Raw genomic sequence first — 18,967 nt, 5'->3', positions numbered from 1 at the left:
AGTAGAAAACCGCACGGCAAGAGTCGAATACAGAATATAGCGAAAGTAACAAACAGCAAGCAAGCAAATAAACAAACAAACAAACGCACACACACACGAGGCAACTGACAGAAGATGGGACGTGAAGCCACGGTTTGTACAATCGCGAAAGAAAGGTGTGTCATCACGAAGATCGGGTTTATAAAGTCGGTAATTTATAAACCTTTTAGCATTGAGGTGTTTATTATCGCCTAACAAATATATTTAACCGTGGCGCACTTGGGGGGACAATGTTGGAAAGCAAAGGAACACAAGAAAGAAGAGGAAAGATCGGAAAAAGGGAGCTCGCGTCTACCCGACGGGAATGAGCAAGAGCAGTCTGGAAACGAGGTTGAAACGACGAACTAATTTTTTACTAATTTTTTGATTTCTCTCTGCATTAAAGATTTCTAAAAAATTCAACCGCGTTTCAACACCGGTGTCTTCAGGAGAGCGTTCCAGCACTATATTGATTCTCGGACCACTTCCTGGACGCGTGGCGGGGCTGCAATCGGGAGCTGCAACAAACGGACAGTGGTTAAGAACGTGTGACAGTATTTGGCTGAATTTGCGAAAGTGAACGGTATGTGCGCTCTTACCCGATGCCCAAATCCTTGTTTCGTACATCGTCAAACGACGGCTAGATGTTCCGTTCCTGTGCGTTCCTGCGACGGAGCAAAAAAAAAAAAAAAACATCACCGTGAGTATAATCAAGCACATCCGTTGGTGTCCGGAACACGGTGGTTGATGTTACCGTCATCGTTACCGGAATGCGAAACTACTCACCCAACGTATGCACTGGACGTACCGCGCATTCAGCATCCAGAAGTATCGTCTAGCAGAAGAGCGTGTGAAACAACAATTACAACACACTGCCCCCCGGCAGACCGGCAGACATCCACGCGCACGAAACACTCTCCATCACGCGATGGCCACTTGCACGCATCTCAGGCAGTCCTGGATGCTGGAGAGACTCAGCACACGCGCATTGGTAAGCCTGGCAGGATGTGCACAGCAAACACAAATCACTCGCGCGAGCTTTCTTTCGTGTATTTGGTAACTGGATCGAGCGGAGGTAACAGGAAGCCTCCGAATTCTGTCCGGGGGGCAGGCCGCCCGCCTGTGGTGTTTTCAACGCAAAGACGTCGAATTAACGTCGAGTATACACTTTCAAACACTGTGTGTAACGGGCGAATGCGAGGCCGGCACAAGGAACACGAAACACTAAATTGAAAACATGAGAAACACGGCAAATCGCTGTATGCCTACTAGACAACATTAGATAATAACAGTGTGAATTGAAAACACATCTCAGCACACATTGCTACCATCCATAGGAATAATTAATAAGTAAAAGTCAGGCATGCGTTGAAACCATTATTTAGCAAGCTGACGTGTGTAACAGACGCTTTTTCCACTGTGTCTCATATCAGCAACATATTTTATCGAAAATGGCCAGCCGTAAGATCGGAAACCGTCGCAACGATACGTTGCACCTGGAGAAACTGACGTTTGAATTGAAGAAAAAACTGAACGAGCTGCCACGAGTGAGCAACGTGACATCAGATGACAACGGACCATGCACAGCGGCAGATTTAAGGGTTTGGGAATACAAGAACTTCGTTTTTATGCCGGACGACATGAAGCGTTTTTACATGTCGACCGATGGGATGCACACGAGCTGGACGTACAACTATTCGAAGCGCGCAAAATTACGTGTAGGCCATCTCTACATACCTAAATTGACGCACATCCAGAACCTCGAACTGAAAGGACCGGGAACTGTTTTCGAGCTCGAGCGCATAGGTGACAGGGGTTTCGTTTTGCTCGTGTACAAGACAAATGTTACAACCCGTCCGGAAATTTATTTGTTGGAAGTGGGATCGTGGAAGTGGACACTGTTGGCGGACTCCTTTACGACATACTTACACATGAGCATCGAGCATCTCGGGCTACCATGTTGGCAGTTAGCCTTTGCCAGCTGTCGCCTGCCAGGGTGGGCTGAACAGCTGTTTTTGGTGCTGGCTCCACATTTGCTTTTGGACGATGACGAAATGCTAGGACCGAAGAGCGCGCCGGTATACCACCGAGCGCAGCACCCGCTCAATGTGCTAGATCCGGCTAGATTTTGGACCACGGTACGACGCATGCGCTCGGCACATGAATAGCCAACGACCAACGACCAACGAGAACGAGGTGGCCAAGGAGGATTACTTTACCATTACGTTAGACCATTACGCATTTAAAATAAACAATAAATAGCCACTGCACGGCCACTGTTTCAATTACATAGAAATGTAGTTTTATTTCTATCTAAAGCTTACTTTTGTTTTCTTCCCATTCGCATTCCCATTCCGCATTTCAGGGACCAGCTTTGCCCGTGAACAACACAACACACATGGTTTGGTCTGATAATTGTACACAGTTTTGAGATTGTATCGAAGGATCGAATAAAATTGCTTCACAAACTTCATCAACCACCACCACCCAGAAGAGGGTTCCTTGACTGGGTTTTACCCGTAGCAGTATATGGGCACCTGGGCAATACACAGTGCTGGGCAGACAGCACTGCGCAACGAACACAACTTACACATGACGCACACACACACACACACACACACACACACACACACACGCACACACATCATTTGTTTATTTACACCCATACAATTCATTACCTTGCACCGTTCGATATTCAAACATTGTGCGAGAAGCGACCGCGTTGCCGGGCCAGTATGAATGCGGTGCGTTTATAGTGCAGTGCTGGGTGCGCGCGTGTTTGGCGCACTACTGTGAGGCGAAACTAACAACGACGCCGGTGATTCGCGATGCTGGGAAAAGGTGCGCCAGTGGGAATGATGGCTTGTACAGCGCGCACAGCTGCCAGTACTGCACGCCGCCTGAGAAGGGCCCGATCAACGCGGCCAGGTTTGTATGGGCGTGCGTCTATGCGGCAGTGTTGAAAATTCGTGATTTTTTCACAACTACCCCCACGGGGGACTAAAAACGACGGGGCCGGGGGCAAAAGGAGTGCCAATGGGAGTGATCTGGTTGTTTGTACAACGCGTACGTCGGTGCCATCACTGGTGCCGGTACAATAATATTACAATGTGCATGTTCATAGGCGACGACATAGTTTAAAAAAAAAACGATGACACTTATCGTCTCAAAACCGTCGTCGTTGGTCTAAATAAACGCGTCCTCGAGGCGAAAATGCGCGAACGCATTAAACGTCGGGTAAAAGGTCGGCCACAAATTATGCTAAAACGACTGGAAAACAGAAACTCCACATAAAAAAAAAAACAAAACGAAAGTTTCATCAAAAAGCTGTATGACTGCTCATGGGGATTTGAATCCCGGCCATGCCATGTGAAGACCAGCGCCGCTGTAGCGTCGGTGATATTCGCGAGATGTTCCATCGAGTAGGAATGAAGAAGGACGACCAACGCAGCCAAATGATATTCTGGGACGACCTTCGAGGCGAACCTGCTGTTTACGTGGTTACCGTTATGACGTTTGGTGCAGCATGCTCGCCCACTAGCGCACAGTTCGTGAAAAACCGAAATGCATCACGTTTCCGGCAGGATTTCCCGCGAGCGGTGGAATGCATCGAAGAGGAACATTATGTCGATGACATGCTTGTCAACGTGGAAACGGAAGAGGAAGCTGCTGAGCAAGCTAAAACGGTTCGCTATATTCACGCGAAAGGGGGCTTCGAGATACGGAATTGGGCGTCCAATTCACGCAAGGTGGTTGATTCAATGCAGGAAGGGCCTACAACAGCGAAATCGTCAGCTTGCGCAAACAGACCCCGCAAAAGCACCCGTGGAAAAGGGGGGTCGAGAAGAAAAGCAGCATCTATAAGCTCTCGCCTATTCTGAACGACCACAGGATCCTGAGAGTGGGGGGACGTTTGACGGAATGCGTAGGCATCAACAATTTCTCACGGAACCCGATCATCCTTCCTCGGCGAGACTACGGAACCGATCTCATTATTCGGGAGCACCACGAAAGGTACAAACACGGCAACCACAACACGGTTTTGAGCGAATTAAGGATGCGGTACCACATCCCTAAACTGCTGGGGGAATATCGACGCGTTAGGAGAGATTGTCAGTGGTGCAAAGTGAACAACGCGCGACCGGAGCCACCGCTAATGGGTAATTTACCACAACAAAGAACCGCATTTTATTAACGTGCCTTTTCCTTCACAGGGATCGACTACTTCGGCCCGTTTTCTCTGCTTCACGTCGAGAGCTGTACATCTCGAGATAGCGGCGTCCCTCAACACAGCGTCATGCATACTGGCGCCTCACTTTGGCGGCTGCTGGGAGCGTTTGGTACGTTCCGTGAAGAAGGTACTGAATCAGTTCGTGTTCCCCAAGCGCCCTACGGATGAAGTAATGCTGTCAACGTTCACGGAGATCGAACTCACCCTTAATTCGAGACCACTTACCTACGTGCCCCTGAACGACGGACTGGCCGACCCTATAACACGAATAACACGCCAAAAGGACGAATTGTCTCAATAATACCTGGAAAGGACGGTCAAGTTAGGCAAGCCACGGTACAAACGAGCAGTGGAACTTACGTTAGACCCGCACACAAATTAGCAGTCTTAGATGTATCAGCTTAGTAGAAAACCGCACGGCAAGAGTCGAATACAGAATATAGCGAAAGTAACAAACAGCAAGCAAGCAAATAAACAAACAAACAAACGCACACACACACGAGGCAACTGACAGAAGATGGGACGTGAAGCCACGGTTTGTACAATCGCGAAAGAAAGGTGTGTCATCACGAAGATCGGGTTTATAAAGTCGGTAATTTATAAACCTTTTAGCATTGAGGTGTTTATTATCGCCTAACAAATATATTTAACCGTGGCGCACTTGGGGGGACAATGTTGGAAAGCAAAGGAACACAAGAAAGAAGAGGAAAGATCGGAAAAAGGGAGCTCGCGTCTACCCGACGGGAATGAGCAAGAGCAGTCTGGAAACGAGGTTGAAACGACGAACTAATTTTTTACTAATTTTTTGATTTCTCTCTGCATTAAAGATTTCTAAAAAATTCAACCGCGTTTCAACACCGGTGTCTTCAGGAGAGCGTTCCAGCACTATATTGATTCTCGGACCACTTCCTGGACGCGTGGCGGGGCTGCAATCGGGAGCTGCAACAAACGGACAGTGGTTAAGAACGTGTGACAGTATTTGGCTGAATTTGCGAAAGTGAACGGTATGTGCGCTCTTACCCGATGCCCAAATCCTTGTTTCGTACATCGTCAAACGACGGCTAGATGTTCCGTTCCTGTGCGTTCCTGCGACGGAGCAAAAAAAAAAAAAAAACATCACCGTGAGTATAATCAAGCACATCCGTTGGTGTCCGGAACACGGTGGTTGATGTTACCGTCATCGTTACCGGAATGCGAAACTACTCACCCAACGTATGCACTGGACGTACCGCGCATTCAGCATCCAGAAGTATCGTCTAGCAGAAGAGCGTGTGAAACAACAATTACAACACACTGCCCCCCGGCAGACCGGCAGACATCCACGCGCACGAAACACTCTCCATCACGCGATGGCCACTTGCACGCATCTCAGGCAGTCCTGGATGCTGGAGAGACTCAGCACACGCGCATTGGTAAGCCTGGCAGGATGTGCACAGCAAACACAAATCACTCGCGCGAGCTTTCTTTCGTGTATTTGGTAACTGGATCGAGCGGAGGTAACAGGAAGCCTCCGAATTCTGTCCGGGGGGCAGGCCGCCCGCCTGTGGTGTTTTCAACGCAAAGACGTCGAATTAACGTCGAGTATACACTTTCAAACACTGTGTGTAACGGGCGAATGCGAGGCCGGCACAAGGAACACGAAACACTAAATTGAAAACATGAGAAACACGGCAAATCGCTGTATGCCTACTAGACAACATTAGATAATAACAGTGTGAATTGAAAACACATCTCAGCACACATTGCTACCATCCATAGGAATAATTAATAAGTAAAAGTCAGGCATGCGTTGAAACCATTATTTAGCAAGCTGACGTGTGTAACAGACGCTTTTTCCACTGTGTCTCATATCAGCAACATATTTTATCGAAAATGGCCAGCCGTAAGATCGGAAACCGTCGCAACGATACGTTGCACCTGGAGAAACTGACGTTTGAATTGAAGAAAAAACTGAACGAGCTGCCACGAGTGAGCAACGTGACATCAGATGACAACGGACCATGCACAGCGGCAGATTTAAGGGTTTGGGAATACAAGAACTTCGTTTTTATGCCGGACGACATGAAGCGTTTTTACATGTCGACCGATGGGATGCACACGAGCTGGACGTACAACTATTCGAAGCGCGCAAAATTACGTGTAGGCCATCTCTACATACCTAAATTGACGCACATCCAGAACCTCGAACTGAAAGGACCGGGAACTGTTTTCGAGCTCGAGCGCATAGGTGACAGGGGTTTCGTTTTGCTCGTGTACAAGACAAATGTTACAACCCGTCCGGAAATTTATTTGTTGGAAGTGGGATCGTGGAAGTGGACACTGTTGGCGGACTCCTTTACGACATACTTACACATGAGCATCGAGCATCTCGGGCTACCATGTTGGCAGTTAGCCTTTGCCAGCTGTCGCCTGCCAGGGTGGGCTGAACAGCTGTTTTTGGTGCTGGCTCCACATTTGCTTTTGGACGATGACGAAATGCTAGGACCGAAGAGCGCGCCGGTATACCACCGAGCGCAGCACCCGCTCAATGTGCTAGATCCGGCTAGATTTTGGACCACGGTACGACGCATGCGCTCGGCACATGAATAGCCAACGACCAACGACCAACGAGAACGAGGTGGCCAAGGAGGATTACTTTACCATTACGTTAGACCATTACGCATTTAAAATAAACAATAAATAGCCACTGCACGGCCACTGTTTCAATTACATAGAAATGTAGTTTTATTTCTATCTAAAGCTTACTTTTGTTTTCTTCCCATTCGCATTCCCATTCCGCATTTCAGGGACCAGCTTTGCCCGTGAACAACACAACACACATGGTTTGGTCTGATAATTGTACACAGTTTTGAGATTGTATCGAAGGATCGAATAAAATTGCTTCACAAACTTCATCAACCACCACCACCCAGAAGAGGGTTCCTTGACTGGGTTTTACCCGTAGCAGTATATGGGCACCTGGGCAATACACAGTGCTGGGCAGACAGCACTGCGCAACGAACACAACTTACACATGACGCACACACACACACACACACACACACACACACACACACACACGCACACACATCATTTGTTTATTTACACCCATACAATTCATTACCTTGCACCGTTCGATATTCAAACATTGTGCGAGAAGCGACCGCGTTGCCGGGCCAGTATGAATGCGGTGCGTTTATAGTGCAGTGCTGGGTGCGCGCGTGTTTGGCGCACTACTGTGAGGCGAAACTAACAACGACGCCGGTGATTCGCGATGCTGGGAAAAGGTGCGCCAGTGGGAATGATGGCTTGTACAGCGCGCACAGCTGCCAGTACTGCACGCCGCCTGAGAAGGGCCCGATCAACGCGGCCAGGTTTGTATGGGCGTGCGTCTATGCGGCAGTGTTGAAAATTCGTGATTTTTTCACAACTACCCCCACGGGGGACTAAAAACGACGGGGCCGGGGGCAAAAGGAGTGCCAATGGGAGTGATCTGGTTGTTTGTACAACGCGTACGTCGGTGCCATCACTGGTGCCGGTACAATAATATTACAATGTGCATGTTCATAGGCGACGACATAGTTTAAAAAAAAAACGATGACACTTATCGTCTCAAAACCGTCGTCGTTGGTCTAAATAAACGCGTCCTCGAGGCGAAAATGCGCGAACGCATTAAACGTCGGGTAAAAGGTCGGCCACAAATTATGCTAAAACGACTGGAAAACAGAAACTCCACATAAAAAAAAAAAACAAAACGAAAGTTTCATCAAAAAGCTGTATGACTGCTCATGGGGATTTGAATCCCGGCCATGCCATGTGAAGACCAGCGCCGCTGTAGCGTCGGTGATATTCGCGAGATGTTCCATCGAGTAGGAATGAAGAAGGACGACCAACGCAGCCAAATGATATTCTGGGACGACCTTCGAGGCGAACCTGCTGTTTACGTGGTTACCGTTATGACGTTTGGTGCAGCATGCTCGCCCACTAGCGCACAGTTCGTGAAAAACCGAAATGCATCACGTTTCCGGCAGGATTTCCCGCGAGCGGTGGAATGCATCGAAGAGGAACATTATGTCGATGACATGCTTGTCAACGTGGAAACGGAAGAGGAAGCTGCTGAGCAAGCTAAAACGGTTCGCTATATTCACGCGAAAGGGGGCTTCGAGATACGGAATTGGGCGTCCAATTCACGCAAGGTGGTTGATTCAATGCAGGAAGGGCCTACAACAGCGAAATCGTCAGCTTGCGCAAACAGACCCCGCAAAAGCACCCGTGGAAAAGGGGGGTCGAGAAGAAAAGCAGCATCTATAAGCTCTCGCCTATTCTGAACGACCACAGGATCCTGAGAGTGGGGGGACGTTTGACGGAATGCGTAGGCATCAACAATTTCTCACGGAACCCGATCATCCTTCCTCGGCGAGACTACGGAACCGATCTCATTATTCGGGAGCACCACGAAAGGTACAAACACGGCAACCACAACACGGTTTTGAGCGAATTAAGGATGCGGTACCACATCCCTAAACTGCTGGGGGAATATCGACGCGTTAGGAGAGATTGTCAGTGGTGCAAAGTGAACAACGCGCGACCGGAGCCACCGCTAATGGGTAATTTACCACAACAAAGAACCGCATTTTATTAACGTGCCTTTTCCTTCACAGGGATCGACTACTTCGGCCCGTTTTCTCTGCTTCACGTCGAGAGCTGTACATCTCGAGATAGCGGCGTCCCTCAACACAGCGTCATGCATACTGGCGCCTCACTTTGGCGGCTGCTGGGAGCGTTTGGTACGTTCCGTGAAGAAGGTACTGAATCAGTTCGTGTTCCCCAAGCGCCCTACGGATGAAGTAATGCTGTCAACGTTCACGGAGATCGAACTCACCCTTAATTCGAGACCACTTACCTACGTGCCCCTGAACGACGGACTGGCCGACCCTATAACACGAATAACACGCCAAAAGGACGAATTGTCTCAATAATACCTGGAAAGGACGGTCAAGTTAGGCAAGCCACGGTACAAACGAGCAGTGGAACTTACGTTAGACCCGCACACAAATTAGCAGTCTTAGATGTATCAGCTTAGTAGAAAACCGCACGGCAAGAGTCGAATACAGAATATAGCGAAAGTAACAAACAGCAAGCAAGCAAATAAACAAACAAACAAACGCACACACACACGAGGCAACTGACAGAAGATGGGACGTGAAGCCACGGTTTGTACAATCGCGAAAGAAAGGTGTGTCATCACGAAGATCGGGTTTATAAAGTCGGTAATTTATAAACCTTTTAGCATTGAGGTGTTTATTATCGCCTAACAAATATATTTAACCGTGGCGCACTTGGGGGGACAATGTTGGAAAGCAAAGGAACACAAGAAAGAAGAGGAAAGATCGGAAAAAGGGAGCTCGCGTCTACCCGACGGGAATGAGCAAGAGCAGTCTGGAAACGAGGTTGAAACGACGAACTAATTTTTTACTAATTTTTTGATTTCTCTCTGCATTAAAGATTTCTAAAAAATTCAACCGCGTTTCAACACCGGTGTCTTCAGGAGAGCGTTCCAGCACTATATTGATTCTCGGACCACTTCCTGGACGCGTGGCGGGGCTGCAATCGGGAGCTGCAACAAACGGACAGTGGTTAAGAACGTGTGACAGTATTTGGCTGAATTTGCGAAAGTGAACGGTATGTGCGCTCTTACCCGATGCCCAAATCCTTGTTTCGTACATCGTCAAACGACGGCTAGATGTTCCGTTCCTGTGCGTTCCTGCGACGGAGCAAAAAAAAAAAAAAACATCACCGTGAGTATAATCAAGCACATCCGTTGGTGTCCGGAACACGGTGGTTGATGTTACCGTCATCGTTACCGGAATGCGAAACTACTCACCCAACGTATGCACTGGACGTACCGCGCATTCAGCATCCAGAAGTATCGTCTAGCAGAAGAGCGTGTGAAACAACAATTACAACACACTGCCCCCCGGCAGACCGGCAGACATCCACGCGCACGAAACACTCTCCATCACGCGATGGCCACTTGCACGCATCTCAGGCAGTCCTGGATGCTGGAGAGACTCAGCACACGCGCATTGGTAAGCCTGGCAGGATGTGCACAGCAAACACAAATCACTCGCGCGAGCTTTCTTTCGTGTATTTGGTAACTGGATCGAGCGGAGGTAACAGGAAGCCTCCGAATTCTGTCCGGGGGGCAGGCCGCCCGCCTGTGGTGTTTTCAACGCAAAGACGTCGAATTAACGTCGAGTATACACTTTCAAACACTGTGTGTAACGGGCGAATGCGAGGCCGGCACAAGGAACACGAAACACTAAATTGAAAACATGAGAAACACGGCAAATCGCTGTATGCCTACTAGACAACATTAGATAATAACAGTGTGAATTGAAAACACATCTCAGCACACATTGCTACCATCCATAGGAATAATTAATAAGTAAAAGTCAGGCATGCGTTGAAACCATTATTTAGCAAGCTGACGTGTGTAACAGACGCTTTTTCCACTGTGTCTCATATCAGCAACATATTTTATCGAAAATGGCCAGCCGTAAGATCGGAAACCGTCGCAACGATACGTTGCACCTGGAGAAACTGACGTTTGAATTGAAGAAAAAACTGAACGAGCTGCCACGAGTGAGTAACGTGACATCAGATGACAACGGACCATGCACAGCGGCAGATTTAAGGGTTTGGGAATACAAGAACTTCGTTTTTATGCCGGACGACATGAAGCGTTTTTACATGTCGACCGATGGGATGCACACGAGCTGGACGTACAACTATTCGAAGCGCGCAAAATTACGTGTAGGCCATCTCTACATACCTAAATTGACGCACATCCAGAACCTCGAACTGAAAGGACCGGGAACTGTTTTCGAGCTCGAGCGCATAGGTGACAGGGGTTTCGTTTTGCTCGTGTACAAGACAAATGTTACAACCCGTCCGGAAATTTATTTGTTGGAAGTGGGATCGTGGAAGTGGACACTGTTGGCGGACTCCTTTACGACATACTTACACATGAGCATCGAGCATCTCGGGCTACCATGTTGGCAGTTAGCCTTTGCCAGCTGTCGCCTGCCAGGGTGGGCTGAACAGCTGTTTTTGGTGCTGGCTCCACATTTGCTTTTGGACGATGACGAAATGCTAGGACCGAAGAGCGCGCCGGTATACCACCGAGCGCAGCACCCGCTCAATGTGCTAGATCCGGCTAGATTTTGGACCACGGTACGACGCATGCGCTCGGCACATGAATAGCCAACGACCAACGACCAACGAGAACGAGGTGGCCAAGGAGGATTACTTTACCATTACGTTAGACCATTACGCATTTAAAATAAACAATAAATAGCCACTGCACGGCCACTGTTTCAATTACATAGAAATGTAGTTTTATTTCTATCTAAAGCTTACTTTTGTTTTCTTCCCATTCGCATTCCCATTCCGCATTTCAGGGACCAGCTTTGCCCGTGAACAACACAACACACATGGTTTGGTCTGATAATTGTACACAGTTTTGAGATTGTATCGAAGGATCGAATAAAATTGCTTCACAAACTTCATCAACCACCACCACCCAGAAGAGGGTTCCTTGACTGGGTTTTACCCGTAGCAGTATATGGGCACCTGGGCAATACACAGTGCTGGGCAGACAGCACTGCGCAACGAACACAACTTACACATGACGCACACACACACACACACACACACACACACACACACGCACACACATCATTTGTTTATTTACACCCATACAATTCATTACCTTGCACCGTTCGATATTCAAACATTGTGCGAGAAGCGACCGCGTTGCCGGGCCAGTATGAATGCGGTGCGTTTATAGTGCAGTGCTGGGTGCGCGCGTGTTTGGCGCACTACTGTGAGGCGAAACTAACAACGACGCCGGTGATTCGCGATGCTGGGAAAAGGTGCGCCAGTGGGAATGATGGCTTGTACAGCGCGCACAGCTGCCAGTACTGCACGCCGCCTGAGAAGGGCCCGATCAACGCGGCCAGGTTTGTATGGGCGTGCGTCTATGCGGCAGTGTTGAAAATTCGTGATTTTTTCACAACTACCCCCACGGGGGACTAAAAACGACGGGGCCGGGGGCAAAAGGAGTGCCAATGGGAGTGATCTGGTTGTTTGTACAACGCGTACGTCGGTGCCATCACTGGTGCCGGTACAATAATATTACAATGTGCATGTTCATAGGCGACGACATAGTTTAAAAAAAAAACGATGACACTTATCGTCTCAAAACCGTCGTCGTTGGTCTAAATAAACGCGTCCTCGAGGCGAAAATGCGCGAACGCATTAAACGTCGGGTAAAAGGTCGGCCACAAATTATGCTAAAACGACTGGAAAACAGAAACTCCACATAAAAAAAAAAACAAAACGAAAGTTTCATCAAAAAGCTGTATGACTGCTCATGGGGATTTGAATCCCGGCCATGCCATGTGAAGACCAGCGCCGCTGTAGCGTCGGTGATATTCGCGAGATGTTCCATCGAGTAGGAATGAAGAAGGACGACCAACGCAGCCAAATGATATTCTGGGACGACCTTCGAGGCGAACCTGCTGTTTACGTGGTTACCGTTATGACGTTTGGTGCAGCATGCTCGCCCACTAGCGCACAGTTCGTGAAAAACCGAAATGCATCACGTTTCCGGCAGGATTTCCCGCGAGCGGTGGAATGCATCGAAGAGGAACATTATGTCGATGACATGCTTGTCAACGTGGAAACGGAAGAGGAAGCTGCTGAGCAAGCTAAAACGGTTCGCTATATTCACGCGAAAGGGGGCTTCGAGATACGGAATTGGGCGTCCAATTCACGCAAGGTGGTTGATTCAATGCAGGAAGGGCCTACAACAGCGAAATCGTCAGCTTGCGCAAACAGACCCCGCAAAAGCACCCGTGGAAAAGGGGGGTCGAGAAGAAAAGCAGCATCTATAAGCTCTCGCCTATTCTGAACGACCACAGGATCCTGAGAGTGGGGGGACGTTTGACGGAATGCGTAGGCATCAACAATTTCTCACGGAACCCGATCATCCTTCCTCGGCGAGACTACGGAACCGATCTCATTATTCGGGAGCACCACGAAAGGTACAAACACGGCAACCACAACACGGTTTTGAGCGAATTAAGGATGCGGTACCACATCCCTAAACTGCTGGGGGAATATCGACGCGTTAGGAGAGATTGTCAGTGGTGCAAAGTGAACAACGCGCGACCGGAGCCACCGCTAATGGGTAATTTACCACAACAAAGAACCGCATTTTATTAACGTGCCTTTTCCTTCACAGGGATCGACTACTTCGGCCCGTTTTCTCTGCTTCACGTCGAGAGCTGTACATCTCGAGATAGCGGCGTCCCTCAACACAGCGTCATGCATACTGGCGCCTCACTTTGGCGGCTGCTGGGAGCGTTTGGTACGTTCCGTGAAGAAGGTACTGAATCAGTTCGTGTTCCCCAAGCGCCCTACGGATGAAGTAATGCTGTCAACGTTCACGGAGATCGAACTCACCCTTAATTCGAGACCACTTACCTACGTGCCCCTGAACGACGGACTGGCCGACCCTATAACACGAATAACACGCCAAAAGGACGAATTGTCTCAATAATACCTGGAAAGGACGGTCAAGTTAGGCAAGCCACGGTACAAACGAGCAGTGGAACTTACGTGAGACCCGCACACAAATTAGCAATCTTAGATGTATCAGCTTAGTAGAAAACCGCACGGCAAGAGTCGAATACAGAATATAGCGAAAGTAACAAACAGCAAGCAAGCAAATAAACAAACAAACAAACGCACACACACACGAGGCAACTGACAGAAGATGGGACGTGAAGCCACGGTTTGTACAATCGCGAAAGAAAGGTGTGTCATCACGAAGATCGGGTTTATAAAGTCGGTAATTTATAAACCTTTTAGCATTGAGGTGTTTATTATCGCCTAACAAATATATTTAACCGTGGCGCACTTGGGGGGACAATGTTGGAAAGCAAAGGAACACAAGAAAGAAGAGGAAAGATCGGAAAAAGGGAGCTCGCGTCTACCCGACGGGAATGAGCAAGAGCAGTCTGGAAACGAGGTTGAAACGACGAACTAATTTTTTACTAATTTTTTGATTTCTCTCTGCATTAAAGATTTCTAAAAAATTCAACCGCGTTTCAACACCGGTGTCTTCAGGAGAGCGTTCCAGCACTATATTGATTCTCGGACCACTTCCTGGACGCGTGGCGGGGCTGCAATCGGGAGCTGCAACAAACGGACAGTGGTTAAGAACGTGTGACAGTATTTGGCTGAATTTGCGAAAGTGAACGGTATGTGCGCTCTTACCCGATGCCCAAATCCTTGTTTCGTACATCGTCAAACGACGGCTAGATGTTCCGTTCCTGTGCGTTCCTGCGACGGAGCAAAAAAAAAAAAAAACATCACCGTGAGTATAATCAAGCACATCCGTTGGTGTCCGGAACACGGTGGTTGATGTTACCGTCATCGTTACCGGAATGCGAAACTACTCACCCAACGTATGCACTGGACGTACCGCGCATTCAGCATCCAGAAGTATCGTCTAGCAGAAGAGCGTGTGAAACAACAATTACAACACACTGCCCCCCGGCAGACCGGCAGACATCCACGCGCACGAAACACTCTCCATCACGCGATGGCCACTTGCACGCATCTCAGGCAGTCCTGGATGCTGGAGAGACTCAGCACACGCGCATTGGTAAGCCTGGCAGGATGTGCACAGCAAACACAAATCACTCGCGCGAGCTTTCTTTCGTGTATTTGGTAACTGGATCGAGCGGAGGTAACAGGAAGCCTCCGAATTCTGTCCGGGGGGCAGGCCGCCCGCCTGTGGTGTTTTCAACGCAAAGACGTCGAATTAACGTCGAGTATACACTTTCAAACACTGTGTGTAACGGGCGAATGCGAGGCCGGCACAAGGAACACGAAACACTAAATTGAAAACATGAGAAACACGGCAAATCGCTGTATGCCTACTAGACAACATTAGATAATAACAGTGTGAATTGAAAACACATCTCAGCACACATTGCTACCATCCATAGGAATAATTAATAAGTAAAAGTCAGGCATGCGTTGAAACCATTATTTAGCAAGCTGACGTGTGTAACAGACGCTTTTTCCACTGTGTCTCATATCAGCAACATATTTTATCGAAAATGGCCAGCCGTAAGATCGGAAACCGTCGCAACGATACGTTGCACCTGGAGAAACTGACGTTTGAATTGAAGAAAAAACTGAACGAGCTGCCACGAGTGAGTAACGTGACATCAGATGACAACGGACCATGCACAGCGGCAGATTTAAGGGTTTGGGAATACAAGAACTTCGTTTTTATGCCGGACGACATGAAGCGTTTTTACATGTCGACCGATGGGATGCACACGAGCTGGACGTACAACTATTCGAAGCGCGCAAAATTACGTGTAGGCCATCTCTACATACCTAAATTGACGCACATCCAGAACCTCGAACTGAAAGGACCGGGAACTGTTTTCGAGCTCGAGCGCATAGGTGACAGGGGTTTCGTTTTGCTCGTGTACAAGACAAATGTTACAACCCGTCCGGAAATTTATTTGTTGGAAGTGGGATCGTGGAAGTGGACACTGTTGGCGGACTCCTTTACGACATACTTACACATGAGCATCGAGCATCTCGGGCTACCATGTTGGCAGTTAGCCTTTGCCAGCTGTCGCCTGCCAGGGTGGGCTGAACAGCTGTTTTTGGTGCTGGCTCCACATTTGCTTTTGGACGATGACGAAATGCTAGGACCGAAGAGCGCGCCGGTATACCACCGAGCGCAGCACCCGCTCAATGTGCTAGATCCGGCTAGATTTTGGACCACGGTACGACGCATGCGCTCGGCACATGAATAGCCAACGACCAACGACCAACGAGAACGAGGTGGCCAAGGAGGATTACTTTACCATTACGTTAGACCATTACGCATTTAAAATAAACAATAAATAGCCACTGCACGGCCACTGTTTCAATTACATAGAAATGTAGTTTTATTTCTATCTAAAGCTTACTTTTGTTTTCTTCCCATTCGCATTCCCATTCCGCATTTCAGGGACCAGCTTTGCCCGTGAACAACACAACACACATGGTTTGGTCTGATAATTGTACACAGTTTTGAGATTGTATCGAAGGATCGAATAAAATTGCTTCACAAACTTCATCAACCACCACCACCCAGAAGAGGGTTCCTTGACTGGGTTTTACCCGTAGCAGTATATGGGCACCTGGGCAATACACAGTGCTGGGCAGACAGCACTGCGCAACGAACACAACTTACACATGACGCACACACACACACACACACACACACACACACACACGCACACACATCATTTGTTTATTTACACCCATACAATTCATTACCTTGCACCGTTCGATATTCAAACATTGTGCGAGAAGCGACCGCGTTGCCGGGCCAGTATGAATGCGGTGCGTTTATAGTGCAGTGCTGGGTGCGCGCGTGTTTGGCGCACTACTGTGAGGCGAAACTAACAACGACGCCGGTGATTCGCGATGCTGGGAAAAGGTGCGCCAGTGGGAATGATGGCTTGTACAGCGCGCACAGCTGCCAGTACTGCACGCCGCCTGAGAAGGGCCCGATCAACGCGGCCAGGTTTGTATGGGCGTGCGTCTATGCGGCAGTGTTGAAAATTCGTGATTTTTTCACAACTACCCCCACGGGGGACTAAAAACGACGGGGCCGGGGGCAAAAGGAGTGCCAATGGGAGTGATCTGGTTGTTTGTACAACGCGTACGTCGGTGCCATCACTGGTGCCGGTACAATAATATTACAATGTGCATGTTCATAGGCGACGACATAGTTTAAAAAAAAAACGATGACACTTATCGTCTCAAAACCGTCGTCGTTGGTCTAAATAAACGCGTCCTCGAGGCGAAAATGCGCGAACGCATTACACGTCGGGTAAAAGGTCGGCCACAAATTATGCTAAAACGACTGGAAAACAGAAACTCCACATAAAAAAAAAACAAAACGAAAGTTTCATCAAAAAGCTGTATGACTGCTCATGGGGATTTGAATCCCGGCCATGCCATGTGAAGACCAGCGCCGCTGTAGCGTCGGTGATATTCGCGAGATGTTTCATCGAGTAAGAATGAAGAAGGACGACCAACGCAGCCAAATGATATTCTGGGACGACCTTCGAGGCGAACCTGCTGTTTACGTGGTTACCGTTATGACGTTTGGTGCAGCATGCTCGCCCACTAGCGCACAGTTCGTGAAAAACCGAAATGCATCACGTTTCCGGCAGGATTTCCCGCGAGCGGTGGAATGCATCGAAGAGGAACATTATGTCGATGACATGCTTGTCAACGTGGAAACGGAAGAGGAAGCTGCTGAGCAAGCTAAAACGGTTCGCTATATTCACGCGAAAGGGGGCTTCGAGATACGGAATTGGGCGTCCAATTCACGCAAAGTGGTTGATTCAATGCAGGAAGGGCCTACAACAGCGAAATCGTCAGCTTGCGCAAACAGACCCCGCAAAAGCACCCGTGGAAAAGGGGGGTCGAGAAGAAAAGCAGCATCTATAAGCTCTCGCCTATTCTGAACGACCACAGGATCCTGAGAGTGGGGGGACGTTTGACGGAATGCGTAGGCATCAACAATTTCTCACGGAACCCGATCATCCTTCCTCGGCGAGACTACGGAACCGATCTCATTATTCGGGAGCACCACGAAAGGTACAAACACGGCAACCACAACACGGTTTTGAGCGAATTAAGGATGCGGTACCACATCCCTAAACTGCTGGGGGAATATCGACGCGTTAGGAGAGATTGTCAGTGGTGCAAAGTGAACAACGCGCGACCGGAGCCACCGCTAATGGGTAATTTACCACAACAAAGAACCGCATTTTATTAACGTGCCTTTTCCTTCACAGGGATCGACTACTTCGGCCCGTTTTCTCTGCTTCACGTCGAGAGCTGTACATCTCGAGATAGCGGCGTCCCTCAACACAGCGTCATGCATACTGGCGCCTCACTTTGGCGGCTGCTGGGAGCGTTTGGTACGTTCCGTGAAGAAGGTACTGAATCAGTTCGTGTTCCCCAAGCGCCCTACGGATGAAGTAATGCTGTCAACGTTCACGGAGATCGAACTCACCCTTAATTCGAGACCACTTACCTACGTGCCCCTGAACGACGGACTGGCCGACCCTATAACACGAATAACACGCCAAAAGGACGAATTGTCTCAATAATACCTGGAAAGGACGGTCAAGTTAGGCAAGCCACGGTACAAACGAGCAGTGGAACTTACGTTAGACCCGCACACAAATTAGCAGTCTTAGATGTATCAGCTTAGTAGAAAACCGCACGGCAAGAGTCGAATACAGAATATAGCGAAAGTAACAAACAGCAAGCAAGCAAATAAACAAACAAACAAACGCACACACACACGAGGCAACTGACAGAAGATGGGACGTGAAGCCACGGTTTGTACAATCGCGAAAGAAAGGTGTGTCATCACGAAGATCGGGTTTATAAAGTCGGTAATTTATAAACCTTTTAGCATTGAGGTGTTTATTATCGCCTAAAGCTTCGCGTAGACGGGACATACTTTTGACAGGCGACTTTTGACAGCTCCAGCGACCTATTGTTCTCAAGTCGCCGGCTTGTAACCCGATGTATGCGGGAAACACGCCGGCGACTTGGATGACGGAT

The 18,967-nt window shown here is 48.7% G+C and overlaps 4 long non-coding RNA genes across 4 annotated transcripts; all 4 read right to left on the bottom strand.

The window, feature by feature from the left end:
• Positions 1–4,388: 4,388 nt before the first annotated feature.
• Positions 4,389–4,652, bottom strand: LOC118517074. The gene is made up of 3 exons (XR_004908257.1): positions 4,610–4,652; positions 4,475–4,553; positions 4,389–4,407 (listed from the first exon to the last, which is right to left on the bottom strand). It is a non-coding gene; the product is annotated as an uncharacterized LOC118517074 (long non-coding RNA).
• A 4,393-nt stretch (positions 4,653–9,045) lies between these two features.
• Positions 9,046–9,309, bottom strand: LOC118517072. The gene is made up of 3 exons (XR_004908255.1): positions 9,267–9,309; positions 9,132–9,210; positions 9,046–9,064 (listed from the first exon to the last, which is right to left on the bottom strand). It is a non-coding gene; the product is annotated as an uncharacterized LOC118517072 (long non-coding RNA).
• A 4,385-nt stretch (positions 9,310–13,694) lies between these two features.
• LOC118517075 lies at positions 13,695–13,958 on the bottom strand. The gene is made up of 3 exons (XR_004908258.1): positions 13,916–13,958; positions 13,781–13,859; positions 13,695–13,713 (listed from the first exon to the last, which is right to left on the bottom strand). It is a non-coding gene; the product is annotated as an uncharacterized LOC118517075 (long non-coding RNA).
• Positions 13,959–18,342: 4,384 nt separating this feature from the next.
• Positions 18,343–18,606, bottom strand: LOC118517073. Its single transcript, XR_004908256.1, has 3 exons — positions 18,564–18,606; positions 18,429–18,507; positions 18,343–18,361 (listed from the first exon to the last, which is right to left on the bottom strand). It is a non-coding gene; the product is annotated as an uncharacterized LOC118517073 (long non-coding RNA).
• Between the last annotated feature and the right edge of the window lie 361 nt (positions 18,607–18,967).

This window comes from Anopheles stephensi, unplaced genomic scaffold (genome assembly GCF_013141755.1).
Source record: "Anopheles stephensi strain Indian unplaced genomic scaffold, UCI_ANSTEP_V1.0 ucontig457, whole genome shotgun sequence".
Lineage (NCBI taxonomy): Eukaryota > Metazoa > Arthropoda > Insecta > Diptera > Culicidae > Anopheles > Anopheles stephensi.
Note: the sequence above shows the minus strand (reverse complement) of the source record. Positions and strands in the feature narration are given on the sequence as shown.